General features: G+C 43.5%; 1 protein-coding gene across 1 annotated transcript in view; it reads left to right on the top strand.

Moving 5' to 3' along the window:
• Positions 1–14,796, top strand: part of XYLT1 (xylosyltransferase 1) — a 530,851-nt gene that overhangs the window by 64,802 nt on the left and 451,253 nt on the right. The gene's annotated exons all lie outside the window — the stretch shown is intronic.

The raw sequence follows: 14,796 nt of genomic DNA, 5'->3' as shown, positions 1-14,796 counted from the left end.
CTAATTCTAAAAATGAGATTAAAAAAAACACAGAAACCCCATGGAATGGCCACATTTTAGGCTAGGTTTACATAACTGGGAGTTGCAAGAGTTCCTGATACGCAGGTAAGTACTCTGCTCTTTAGCAGATACCCTGGGGAGCCATGAATTCTCAATGTGGCATGATTTAACAAAAAAAAAAAAAAAGAAGATCAGAGACTTTTTTACTGCGTTTCTGTGGGTAGGGCGGCCCATTGAAATTAATGGGCTGTCTACATGCAGAATTCAGATTGCACAGATCCAAATGGAGCCTGACTGAGAGCTGCAACTATATATACATACTGTACACACACACACATATATATATATATATATATATATATATATATATATATATTTATATATATATGTGTATGTGTGTGTGTGTGTGTGTATGTATATACATTCTATATAAAAGATTTACTGTATAGATACTATGTTTATCTATCTATCTATCTATCTATCTATCTATCTATCTATCTATCTATCTATCTATCTATCTATCTATCTATCTATCTATCTATCTATCTATATATATATATATATATATATTTATATATACTGTATACTGTATATGTAGTCAGTGTGAACTGCTTGTTGTGTGATTGAGGCAATTTGAGTGTTCTCATGTTTTGCATTTGTATCAGCTATGTCACAGCATACTAGTGAGGAATTTGGAGGCGCTTTGTGCAAGTGTCATGGCATCCCCTCGCCCGTCTGTTCAAAGAACAATAACAAATATTGACTCATTCACAGCAGCTCGGAGCAGCGTTGTCAGAAGTGAATTGTTGCAGTGGCGCGCTATTAAGGGGAATGACAGAAAGCAGTCACCTTTGTTGTGTTTCATTTCCTATTAGTATTCTGTCCGCATGAGCTTGGCTCGGAGAAAGAAGCATTTTAATGGACTATGAACAAGCCCAACTATCAGCCTTTATTGGACGAGGAGCCGGATCCATCGCTAGTGCTTGTGACTTATAGCGGTGACTGTCTAATACAAAGCGAGATCAGGGTCAGGAAACAGCTTAGCATGGCATCAATCAGCAGGCATAACATGGAGAGGTGGCTGAGCCAGTCCAGGTTCTCACATCATATGTCTGGGGAAGGATGGGATTAAACACCGCCTGCAGTCTTTGGATTGAAGCACAGATAACTGGGCTGGTTTGAAAGGAAATGCACAGTTAGATGGTGTATGGTCAGATAATATATAAATAGCTTAGGGGGTGGAATCCTATTTATAGAACAACTGTAAAAATAGTGTGTTGTCCACTACTTGTAAGGAAAAACAACCTTGTATTGTATGTAAAGGTAAATTAAATTAAAATATATATTCAGTAAATACAATTTCTCGATCGTTCATTGATGGACACAGCTCCTGATGTTCTTAACCATTGGGTTATACTGCCCCCTACAAGAGTAGAACACTAGACAGAAAAAAAGCTTGACTACGACTATGGGCAGTCCCAGGGGGTATACTCCCACTCTCAGATATAGGCACTCAGTTTTTTTCTAGTCAGGAGTAAGGACCTAGTTCCTTGCTGGGATCTTCGGTCCTGGCAATATTTTCACTTTTAATGGATTTTTCTATTTTTCCTGTGAGAATCTACAATCAACTGCTGGACTGGGCACAACGGGCTGGATTTTTTTTAAAATCCAGTGGTCACCCCAGTCTGGCCAGCGAAGGCGCGCAGGCCTCAGCTTCGTGTCAGGTCAGCCACGACATAGCCCCGCTGGACGGGGGCTGGCCTTCAAGTTAAATGTCCCAGGAGGTCGCATATGACCTGGCCTCGGCCTGAGTCACAACCTTCCTCCTGGCCAACAGCACCCCTATGTAGATGGAGAGTAGGTTCTGTCTGGAGCAGTGCCCATCCTGTTCCTGGTATGGTAAGTAGCTGTCCCCCCTCTCCCCCTAGAGGGTTTTGGGGTGGACATGGGCCCATCCCTGGGACAGTCGGACCCCGGGTACTCCTCCTTCCCATGCAGGTGTCCAAAGTGGATTTTGTCCTGGCGAACCAGGCTAGCAAAAAATGTCTCCCGCCTTCACCTGCCCCATCTGTCTCATCAGATCCTGAATCTGATTCGGCCCCCATGGACGCGAGTCACTCTTGGCACTTTTCCACTGCAAGTACCGGCTCGTACCGGCTCGGCTCTACTCGGCCCTGCTTGGCCCGGTTTGCTTTTCCACTGCTGGTACCGCATGGTATAGTGTCGGAACGGTTCGGTACGGTACGGTATAGGTTTGCTTTTCCACTAAAGTAGTACTAAAGTTAAGTGGGTGGGATAACAACGGGGTGGGTGGGATTCTCTGACCAATCAGTGGCTAGTAGTGACTGCATGCAAAGGATTGTGGGATATGGTACCAGTTTGGTACCTGTTGGAACCACAATCGAGTAGGTACTGTTTTTTCAGAGCCGTACCGTACCGTTCGGTTCCATGCAGTGGAAAAGCAAACCTATACCATACCGTACCGAACCGTTCCGACCCTATACCATGCGGTACCAGCAGTGGAAAAGCACAAAAGCGTGCCGAACCGGTACGGTTCCATGCAGTGGAAAAGCGCCATCTGTTGGGTCTGTGTCTACACACCCTGATTTCTCAGATAGTGAGGATGATTCCTCTGCTCCTGTAGCCACGCATGAAAAGGCGCTGGTGGATGCACTGATTGTATCTGTGTGTGAGACTTTAAAAAAGAAAGGATGTAGCTGATGCTGCATTGGAGTGGTCAGTTCCTTTTGGCACTCACAAGCCCTCCAGAGCGACAAGGGTGTTCCCCTTTCCCCCTTACTTTGACAAAGTTGTCGCTAAACAGTGGGGTTGTCCAAAATGCTCCCTTGTGTTCCCTAACCATTTTGCTATGCGGTACCCTTATGAGGACTCCCTGCTTAAAAAGTTGATTGTCCCGCCAGTGGTGGACTCTCTGCTTTCTATGCTAAACAAGTAGCAACCATGATTCCGGTTGAGGAGTCCCCCAGCTTTTAAGGACCGGGCTGACAGAAAAGCAGAGGCTGTGGCCAACCATATGTACTCTTTCGCTGGTTTGGCATTTAGGAAATTGCCTTGCATTCCTTGGATGTGGTTCGAGCAATTATGGTGTACCTGGAAGCTACGGAGTCTTTTAGGAAGTCAGACTCAATATTTGTGCTCATGGACGGACCTCGGAAGGGGTTGTCCACTTCTGCTGTGACCATTTCTAGATGGATCAGACAGACGATGTTTCAAGCCTATTCAATTAAGGGTCAGGTTCCTCATTTCCCTGTTATGGCACACTTTACTAGGGAGCTTAGTGCCTCCTGGGCCTTCCTTCATTAGGGGTCAGTGGTGCAGGTTTGCAAGGTGGCCACCTGGTCGTCTGTGCACACCTCTACAAATTTTTTTAAAGTGGATGTGTTGGCATCTGCGGATGCTTCCTTTGTCTGCAAGGTTTTACAGGCTGCTGTTTAGAGGACCTGGTTCTCTTTGAGGGTGTATTGCTTTTTTCAGGGGAGCTCCAGTTGTTCTTGGTTGAGCTCCATGTTACCTGGTTGGCTATGGTTTAGCCTTGGGGAATTTTTTTCTGCTGTTCCCACCCCTCATGTTTAACACTGCTTTGGGACGTCCCAATGGTTAAGAAGATCAGGAGCTGTGTTCGTCAATGAACGATAGAGAAAATTGGATTTTTGACTTACAGTTAAATTAATTTCTCTGATGTTCATTGATGTTCATTGACGGACACAGCACCCACCCCTCTGTGTAGTTGGATTTGCTCTGACACTGCTTGTAGCAAAACTGAGTGCCTATAGCTGAAAGTGGAAGTATACCCCCTGGGACTGCACATAGGCGTTGTCTAGCTTTTTTACTGTCTAGTGTCCTACTCCTGTAGGGGGCAGTTTAACCAAATGGTTAAAGCCAAGTTCCACCCTGGGAAAGTTTTTTTAATTCCTGGGAGCGATGACGTTCAGCTTCCAGGAATCATTGCAAGCCAGGAAGTGACGAATCGCCGTGGCCGCCGAGGGGAGGAAGAGGAAGTAAGGTAAGTATATTTTCTTCTAAACAAGGTAAGTAAAAAAAAAAAAAAATTGCGATTATCCATTTGTTTTTCAGGTGACCCGGAGCAAGAAGATGGAGGTAAGTATAATTTTAGGGTGGAACTCCACTTTAAGAAGATCAGGAGCTGTGTCCGTCAATGAACATCAGAGAAATGGATTTTACAGTAAGAATAAAATCCAATTTTTTTGGTATTATACCATTTACCTTAATGTATTTTATAGTGTTTTATATACAGGCTGCAAATGATTCCTTCAAGGGACTCTAAACTCAGTTGGAACATAGCCACCCTCTCTTGCTCTTTCCTGATATAGACTAGGGTCTATGGACTATGGGATTTGCACTGCACATTACCACAACTAACATGCACTTCTCATTCCAGATAAAAGGAAGTGGGAGGAGAGGTTGGAGAAATCACAGAGTAAAATAAATGGAGACAGAAAAACAGTGAGAAACAAAATGAAAACTAGTATACAGGGCTGTTAGGTAGTGGATGTGTGTGGATTATGTTTGGAGAATATAAATATTGTTTACTGTCACTTTAAAGGGTAACTCCACTTTCATGGGAAAAATAGAAAAAAATAAATAAATATTATAGCGTATACAATTGAAACCGAAGTCATATTGTAATTAAATGTTATTAAAAATCACCTTTCCTTTTCAATCTGCAGCCACTGTAATTTTCTGTAAATGCAATGCAATATGGCAACCTGGAGCTGTTCTGTACGCAGAATGTGTGCTGACCACACCCCAGAAACATCATTTGCTGCTTGTGTGATTGGCTCAGTGATTTTTCCCAGAAGTCTACACTAAGATACAAGTCAGATTTCAGGCATCCCCTGCAACAAAAATGTAATTTTTGGTGAGGATGCATACCCTGCAATTTTCCTCATAAGTGCCCTGCAGGTGCAGCAGCTGGTTGATAATTATGAAACCACTCCCGTTAGACTCACTCTGCACAGGGGCACAAGGAACAAACAGGGATTTCTTCAGAATAACAAAAGGTAGGAATCTGCAACAATGTTTGTTAAAATCCCTGCAATATACAGAGATCATCCAGGGGGGGATGTTTTTTCTTAACAAAAGTAATTCTTTAGGCCAGGGTTCACACCAGTGTGGCTGTGCAATCATGCTACTTCATTGCGAATTTAAAGCTGCACATCAGTGGGATTTGCACTGACAATTTTTATTGCACTTTGCGACTTAATTTAACAGGAGTCTATGCAACTCGCAATGAAATTATCAAAAAGTAGTGCAGGAAACTTTTTCATAATCACTGCGGCATGAGTGTGATATGATATATGGAGTGTGTTCTATGGTCAAAAATAGGCCTACCTATCTTGTGATCTGGAACTGTCAAATTGCATAACAAGTCACACTGTTGTGAAAGGGGGCTGTGAGATGGTTCACACCGTCTGCCACATTGTAGCTCGTGTGCGCTGTGGAGTACACAGTGCCGATGCACTGATTACAGTGCATTGCACTGTTTGCTACTTTTTTATTGATCTTCTCTATTCACAGAACTCGATGCATCATGGGAGTATAGTACAATAAGTTCTAAAAGGCTCCGTTAACATATTAGCTTCTCGGGGACGTGATTAATCTAGAGAACCTGCCTTTTGCTATATTAGCTCTGGTAAGCGTACATCCATAGGGAGCCTGTCTGAACACTGTGATCCCAATTATGGACTCTATGGACTTGATTTTCCATTACTCAAATTAGCACGACTTACTATACGGATTCTTTTTGGGGTGTGGTCACACTTGAAGTCGCTGCTGTGTGTTTTTTCTTTTCCATTAGCGCGGTTATTTATTTACCTATCATATTAGCTTCTCAGATCGCGATTCTGCCCTCAATCCTAAATCATTGCAAATTGCGGGATGCCCGTGCGATTCCCATGACTTGAAAAGGCACCCCTCACGCGGCACGATTTTGCTGCGGTTGTCGCCCTGCAAATCGCAGTAAAGTTGTGCAAACTGAATCGCGGGATGCCCGTCACCCAAGAAAAAGTACAAGAACCTAAATCGCGCCATGTTTGGGGTGCCATTGCAAGTCATGGGAATTGCACGGCTGTCCCACGATTTGCAATGATTCAGGATTGCGAGATGCCAATATGTGAACAAAGCCTAAGGGTCCTTTCACACGGGATGGAGCCGTTCTGCTCAGCGGGGATCGATCCGCCAATCCCCGCTGAGCAGGCGGATGACAGCTCCGTCTCCGCTTTGTGTGTGGAGACGGAGCTGTCAGATCCCCACTCTCCTCTATGGGGAGATCGGATGAGAACGGACCGCCTGTCCAGTCTCATCCACTCCCATCCGATCCTCCAGACGGATGGAAAATAGAGTTTCCATCCGTCCGGATATCACGAACAGGATCGGAGAGCAGCAGGTGTCAGCGGACATGTCACTGCCGACATCCGCTGCCCCATAGGGATGCATGGAGCATCCGATCCGGCCCGCCTGAAAAACTGACGGGCGGACCGGATCGCCCGTGTGAAAGGGGCCTAAATGGTGGAGGAGGCTGGAGTCTTTCTAAAGTAGGAAATGCTGCTTTTAGCAGTTACAGTGTGGAAAGACAGCCGCTCAGGACTGTATCCGGCTGTGAAGGGGACAGTATTTGAGCAGAAACAGCTGCCTGCAGGTAATGAGATTCACACTATTATACACATCTAATGTGTATAGTGCTGGATTCCAAAAAATAAAAAAATAGTAAACCTTGTAAAATGGAAATCTGCCATAAAAAAAATGTTTATTATTGAAAGTTCCTCAGATACAGCACAAAGATAAGCAAAGGTCTGCACTGCACACGACACAAAACCCGTCTTTTTATATTTTAGTTGTGTTTATGTATTCTGGGTATAGAGTCAGTGCAGATGCGGCAAGTCACACAGATACTGAAAGTGAAATGTTTCCGCAGACGTAGAGCTTGCCCCCAGCAATGGCTTATACATGTATGTAAATGATTTATAATACATGCAACTATTCCTTACTGTAAGATATTCATGTGTATAATATAAATATAAAAATATAAAAGCAAGCATCCAAAGGAACTGCTAAATAGAAGACACATAAATAACCAACTATTCAGCGCAGTCCCTCAGGGAGGCTCACAAATCTAAAATTAAATATGCTACATGGCGTTTTCTGATTTAGGGCATAAATGTACAACACCAAAAATGTAAAATTGCTCTTACCGGTAATTGCTTTTCTTGGAGTCAGCCGAGAACCGGGAGAGATTGTCCCTGCCCACTGAGTAGGATTTAAAAAACCCTGTCCTGCTAATTAAGGGCTGTTTAACATCAGTAGCCATGTTGAACGCTGGTGTGCACTGGAAGGATACAATCCCAAAACATGACACTGCTTACTTTTTTCCTTTTCATTGTTAAAACATTGTTGAAATGTCACAAATGATTGGGTGCAGCGTAGCGTGATGCAGTGGATTGCGTCACTTTATTCTGCACTGAAAAAAGTACTCAGTGCTGAACATTTTTTGCAGCGCAGTGCTGTGAACTGGCCCATAGGGAACAAGGCTTTTGCCCTGTATTGCACTAGACAAGGGTGTCCAGTGAACCTGGTGTTAAAGGGCCCTTAAAGCAGTATTAAACCCAAAACTAAAAATGTAATATATTGCAGCTTAAATGTAGTCGCTGCATTCATTTTTTTCCCCTCTATTTTCACCTGATGATCTGCTCAGTTAAGGCCCGTCCACACGTAGCGATTGTTGGCCGTAAATATTCGGCCACCGTCCGATCGGCCGATTGTCGGCTTGTTAGTACGATGCTTCCGACAACTGACTGCGACTTTTCGGCAGAACAGAATCTGGTGTGCAGACTTTAAAATTTTTGTTGGCCAACACCAGAACGGCCGATTGTTCCTCAGTCAGTACAGAATTCGGCCGACAAACAGCAGATGAGCAAGACTGGGCATGCTCAGAGAAGAAAAAACACACGGAAAGTTAACCATCACATGACATCACTTCTGCAGTCGGCTGTTGTTGGTCGACAAAATTCGTGTGCAGTCTTTATCACTTTTCAACCGACAGGACAGCACCGGAAAAAAGACGGCCGATAGTTCGGCCGACAATCGGTGCGTGTGTACGGGGCTTAACCCACCTCCTGTATTAGAGCGTCTACTGGCTAAATAAAGGAGCATAGGAGGCGCAGTATAGCAGTATTATTTTGGTGGAAGGCCAGTGTTAGATATACAGTACTAGCATATTTAGATGCATCAAGAAATTGAAGCCAAACTCCAGCTAGCACTTTATAATCAGTTACAGCAAACAGTTGTTTTCCTTTTGGGATAAAGGTGTTACATAAATAAATAAAATCAGATCATTGTAAGCACCACTGGCAGTGTTAAATGGTTTGTCTCATTCCTGTAACTGCAAGAGAGCTTGTTCTGTTGAAAAACAATAGGCTTCATGGCTGGATCACCAGATGAAAATAGCAGAACAAAAAGCATAAACCCCCTTTCACGCAGGCTTTCCGATACGATTCGCCTGTCAGTTTTCAGGAGGACCGGATCGGATGCTCCATGCAGCCCTATGGAGCGGCGGATGTCAACGGAGGCATCTCCGCTGACACCCGCTGCTATCCGATCCGATCCTGTCTGTGAAATCCGGACGTATGGAAACCCTTTTTTCCATCCATCTGAGGGATTGGATCGGATAGGATCGGATGAAAATGGACAGGCGGTCTGTTCTCATCTGATCTCCCATAGAGGAGAGCGCGGATCTGACAGCTCCGTCTCTGCACACAGAGCGGAGACAGAGCTGTCATCCGCCTGCTCAGCGTTGAGCAGAACGGACTCAGTCAGGTGCGCCGCCCGTGTGAAAGGAGCCTAAAAAAAAAAAATGAATGCAGCCATCACATCTAAGAATTGATAGGCTGCAATATCATAAACGTTTGCTTTTGGGTTTAACACTGCATTGCTGTTTAGATGTACATTGTTATCCTATAACAAGGGTGAAGGCACTGTATCTCCTTTACTGAAACCTCTAGAGGAGGTATGGGACAATTCTATATAAATTACCGTATGTAAAGAGGTATGAGAGGATTCTTTACAATGTATGCATTCTGATTATCTTGGGTAAGGGCACATTGCTACACACTTCTAAAGTTCAGTTACTGCATTCAACAGTTGCACAATACCTTTTGCATGATACAATGCAGTACTTTGTGCTTGGAGGTTACTTGCAGCTTACTTATGCATGACAAAGCGTTGGGTTAAGCCTCGTACACACGTACCGATCGTTGGCCGAACGAGGGCTGTCGTGTCTGTTGAAAACTGCAAAAGACTGCACACGAATTTTGTCGGCCAACAACAGCCGACTGCAGAAGTGATGTCATGTGATGGTTAACTTTCCTTGTCTTTTTTCTTTTCTGAGCATGCCCAGTCTTGCTAATCTGCTGTCTGTCGGCCGAAATCTGTACTGACTGGCGAACAATCGGCCGTTCTGGTGTTGGCCAACAAAAATTTTATGGCTTGCACGACAGATTCTGTTCGGCCGAAAATGCGCTGTCGGCTGTCGGAAGCATCATACTAACAAGCCTACAATCGGCCGATCGGTCGTCGGCCGAATATTTACGGCCGACAATCGGTACGTATGTACGGGGCATTACTCTAAAGCTGTTCCCCACGGAGGGGGGCATGGTCCAGCATTGCCAGCATTAGGACATACACCTGAGGAGCTCCACACCAATCACAGCTGAACATTGGGCTATGTCTCATTCCTGAGGGGAAAAAGCAAAGGTGGAGAGAGGATCCCAGGGACCTGCTATCGTGGAGTTCTTGCTTCATTCTGTTAAGGATTCTTGCTTCATTCTGTTAAGGCAGAAAGTAGAAACCAGAAAACATAGTGCATGTACCAAATTGCATGGCACTAGGGTACCATGCAATCTGGTGTCCAAAAATGCACAGCATTTGCGATCTGTGTTTGAGGTGGTGTTAACATTATATAGGCACCCAAAGAAGATTCCAAAGACATTGAACTGGCCATTAAAAACAGATTTTATGTCCCCTACCTTCAATATTGATCTGAATTTGCATAAGGAACTAGTGGAAGTAAGAGACTCTATTTCATAACTCCAACCCAAATAAACAGCATAGAAGAAGATAAAGCTACGTTTCAGCAGACACCAAGGCAAACAGTTCCTCTCTCTCCAACTTCATCAACATGAGAATCAAAGTAGGGGAAGCATAAATCGGAGGCTACAGTGGGCCCAAATTTTAAAGCCACAGTAGCAGCAATTTTCAACTCCTCCCAATCACGGGATACCCTTTGTCGGGTCCACTTCTTTATCATTAAAGAAAGAATATTACCTTAATTCCTAGTAAAAAAGGCCCCTATACTTTGATGGGATGACCAGTCAAATTCTACTGAATACTGAATTTGATTGTTACAAATAAAAATATAACTACTGTATTTTCTGGCGTATAAGACTACTTTTGAACCTCAAAAAAATACCCCAAAAATGGGGGGTCGTCTTATACGCCGAGTATAATTTCTCCAAGGTAACCTAAGTATAAGTATTTCCGGTAGATGTAATCTCTCAAGACACTGGCTGTGTGGGAATCCTGTACCGGTACATCGTATGTACCGTAGCTTCAGCTACATACAGTATACCGTGCTGAGCCATTCAGGGAGAGCGATGTATTCTATTATTGAATGCAAAGCCTGCTTGGATTGGCGGAGTAACATCAGCCCGCCTCTCTGCCTCTGCCAATCTGAGCAGGCTTTGCATTCAATAATAGAATACATCACTCACTGTGATTGGCTCAGCACGGTATACTGTATGTAGCCGAAGCTACGGTACATATGGTATACCGGTACAGGATTCCCACACAGCCAGTGTCTTGAGATTACATCTACTGGTAATACTTATACTTAGGGTACCTTGGAGATTTTATGAAAGATTACATGTATTACAGTACTTGGGGTACCTTGGAGATCTATGAGAAATCTGATGTTTTTCAATGGTGTTGCCTTGCTTCGGAAGGGGGTAGTCTTATACAGCGAGTATAGCCCAAAACCTATGTTTTAACCTGAAAATTAGGGGGTCGTCTTATACACCGGAAAATACGGTACCTGGCTCAGTGTATCCATATTAGAAAAAATAATGTTTCTGGGTGTGTCTTCGCACTGAACAGCTCCTTGATTCGTCCATCTCAGGATTCAGTTTGTTGAGAGCCCTGTCCTTCACATTGGCCTGTGTCCTCCCCAAATTTGCTGGTTTAGAGCTGAGCACTGTAGAGGGAGAGAGTACGACTGATACCTCCTTCAGAGTGTTGGCAGGGACAATAGCATGTATGCTTCACATCATTTAGTAATGATACTGAGCATGGGAGGCTTTGAATTGGGAAATGCCTAGGTACAAGATGGTAATCATGACTGTCCAGCAATCCTTCTTCTCACATGCCCAATACTTGACATGCTGTATTCATCCAAGCTATTTGTACTCCTTAGGGTTTGATAACATTATGAGCAGTTAGCTATCTTATTTGGTTCATTACCAATTTCTGAATTTGGAGATTTCATCCTTTGTATCATCTCTGAGTTCTGGGAAGATGTGATATGGTCCTGAGGTGGGCCAGATGTGTCTCACACAATTGCACTCAGATAGGAGTCCTCTGAGGCTTAGTGAAATGACATTGATCTTTTCAGATCCCTAAAGATGACATGAACTGGATTAACATAACTAATCAGAGGGTCTGAGGGGTGTGCTAAAAGGTTGTTGAAGTTTTTTTGATGAACGGCATAAACAGCCTTATTTAACAGAATAACATTTCAATCTGATCAATATCAAATATGTTATGGTTCCTATGCATATTCTTAGGAGATGTAAAGTGTCCCTTCCATCTCCAACACGCAGGCACCTAAAAATGTCTTCCTAGTCTAGTCTTATATTATTTTTATGCACATAGATACACTTTAAAGCAAAACTCCAGGAAAGTGTAAAAAAAACCCCTTGGTTCCAGCTTTCTGTCATAAAAAAAAATTGCCCTGCATGCGCTGTCACATCATTTTTAATGCTCCAGGATCCTTGGAACCTGGGGCATTCTAGAATATAGAACTTGACTTTTCCACAGAGCACTAGTCCTTCCCCACCCACCCCAATAACAATTACATATTTGCTACAAAATACTGTCTGACTGCACAAAATTGCAGAAATTACACTCTTGGGTCATCAATGCATACACATAAACTCTTTGTGTTAGTAAACATATACTTTTATGTATTGAGTTGGAGAAAAAATACTAAGTACTAAATGTGACCACAGCAATATTGAATGTTGCCATGAAATGTGTAACACGCTGAGAATAGTTGATATTTTGAATGCATACGGTTTGCATTTTTAATACATTTCTTCCACTGTGTAATTTTGGACTTTGTAAGCCATATATTTTGGAATACTAGCTGTAGGAGAGGATTCTTGAAGATTATCACCTAGGCACGAGCTTTAAGGCAACAAGCCAATACCCTTGTCCATGGTCTCAAATACTATGTAACAACTCATTAGAGGGCCATCGCTAGACTATGCCTATTTAGGAAATAATCATGCACAAATACATAAGCACCTCCTATACTTTGGTTAGTGAGCTATTATGTATGTCAGACATGCCTCCAGGCTAAAGCCTCGTACACACGCATCGATTATTGGCCGGGAATTTTCAGCCAATGTCCGATCGGCCGATTTTCGGCTTGTTAGTATGATGCTTTCGATAACCGACTCCGACTTTTCGGCCGAATAAAATCTGGTGTGCAGGCTATAAAATTTTTGTTGGCCACCAACACAACGGCCGATTTTCTGTCAGTCAGTACAGATTTCGGCAGACAAAAATCTGATGAGCAAGACTGGGCATGCTCAGAGAAGAAAAAACACACGGAAAGAAAACCAGCACATGACATCACTTCTGAAGTAGATTTTTGTTGGCCGAGAAAATTTGTGTGCAGTCTAGGCACATTCCAACCAACAAAACACCACTCTGGACAAAAGTCGGACGATCGGTTGGGCCGATAATCGTTGCGTGTGTACGAGGCATTAGATTGTCTCTCTCTCTTGGATCAGAATAGTACTCATTCAGCCAGTAGGCTACAGACAACAGATTAGTCTGTTGCTTAGAGGGCTTCACCTTGGTGTAAGGGTCATTGCGTGTCCTGCTCATTGTGTCAACTGTTAACTGCACATCAGAGCTTTAAAGCTGGCCATACATGATTTGAAATTTCACTGGTTCGGTAAGGATCGGACAAATTTTGATCCATATGTGTGCTATCTGGTTGTACACAAATTGATCTATCGACCAACCTGTCCATTTTTTTGATCATTGGAGCCTTCCCCGCCGGCAGAATACAATAACTCAGCGGGAAGTATCCCCCTATCCACATCAAATGTGTGGATGGGGGAATCGGCTTATTTTTAATCATTCTACCAAAAAAAAAAAAAAAAAAGAATCATGTATTGCAGGGGTGCCCACAACCTTTTGAAGTACTTAAGTGATTTAGTAACCATTCGCGGGCCACAACAAGTGGAGCGGGTGGATGATAGGCCAGTGTCATATGCAGGGTGGACACAAACACAGCCCGCTCTACTCTATGGGCCCTCTGATCCGATCCACCCAGATGGAAAAGGACTGTTTTTTTTTTTTTTGCGGATCAAATTGGAGGTAGGCATGTGTAAACTGATACAAGTCCTTTTACATCTGCTGCTCCTTAGAGGGTAATGAAGGATCCATTTGGGTCCACATGAAAAACAGACATGCGGACCTGATCAGGACAATCATGTGAAAGGGGCCTAAGGCTACTTTTACACGAATGCACAGCGGTTTACCCACACTGCGCTGCAGCTGTAGGGCAATAATGAGGAAAATTGCAGGGTCTGCATCCCTTTAGATGTGTTCCTATTGGGTGATATCTTACTAAAAATGACATTTTTGTTGCAGGGGATGCCACAAATATGACTTGTATCTTAGCATAGACTTCTGGGAAAATCAGTGAGCCAATCACACAAGCAGGAAATTATGTTTCTGGGGGGCATTCAATACACATTCTGTGTACAGAACCCCTCAAGGTAGCCATATTGCATTGCATTTACAGAAAATTACAGTGGCTGCAGATCGAAAAGGAAAGGTAGTTTTTAATATCATTCAATTACAATATGACTTTGGTTGCAATTGTATATGCTATATTATTATTTTTTTTATTTGCTATTTTTTCCCATGAAAGTGGGGTTACCCTTTAAAAATAATCTTCCATGCAGAAATCTCCCTTGCTACAGGTATTGCTGGCTGTTGCAGTCCCAGGAGGAGTGAAATAGGTATCACTCCGCCTTTGACAGAAGCCGGCTATACAGAAAGCTTTGGCTTATACAGCTCTACTCCCTCCACAGCCGTGCTTCCTCTAGTGCCGGCTATATTCAGAACATTGATGCTCTGGGATGGCATGTCGGGAACCCGCGATCTGGGCTTGCTGACCCACCATCCCAGAACAGGAGGTCGCAGGCCCCATCAGAGGGCCAGCGATTGGGCATCCTGATGTATGGTCTACTTAAGCCTGATGCTATCTGCTGTCATGAGTATACAGCTATCTTCCCATAGGAAGCTAGGTAAGCCAGGCTGGAAAAACATCCAAAAATCATATGGTTGGAATGTGTTACATCTCCTTGAGTCATATCTGGGAACTGTTCTAATAATATATTAGCTTTCAACACTGGGTTATTGTCAGTCTTAGGCAGGCTATAGACAGGTTGCAGAAAATAAATT

Source organism: Pelophylax lessonae, assembly GCF_965119305.1.
Source record: "Pelophylax lessonae genome assembly, chromosome: 6".
Taxonomy (NCBI): domain Eukaryota; kingdom Metazoa; phylum Chordata; class Amphibia; order Anura; family Ranidae; genus Pelophylax; species Pelophylax lessonae.
The sequence above is the reverse complement of the archived record's forward strand: the minus strand, read 5'-3'. Positions and strand labels throughout refer to the sequence as shown.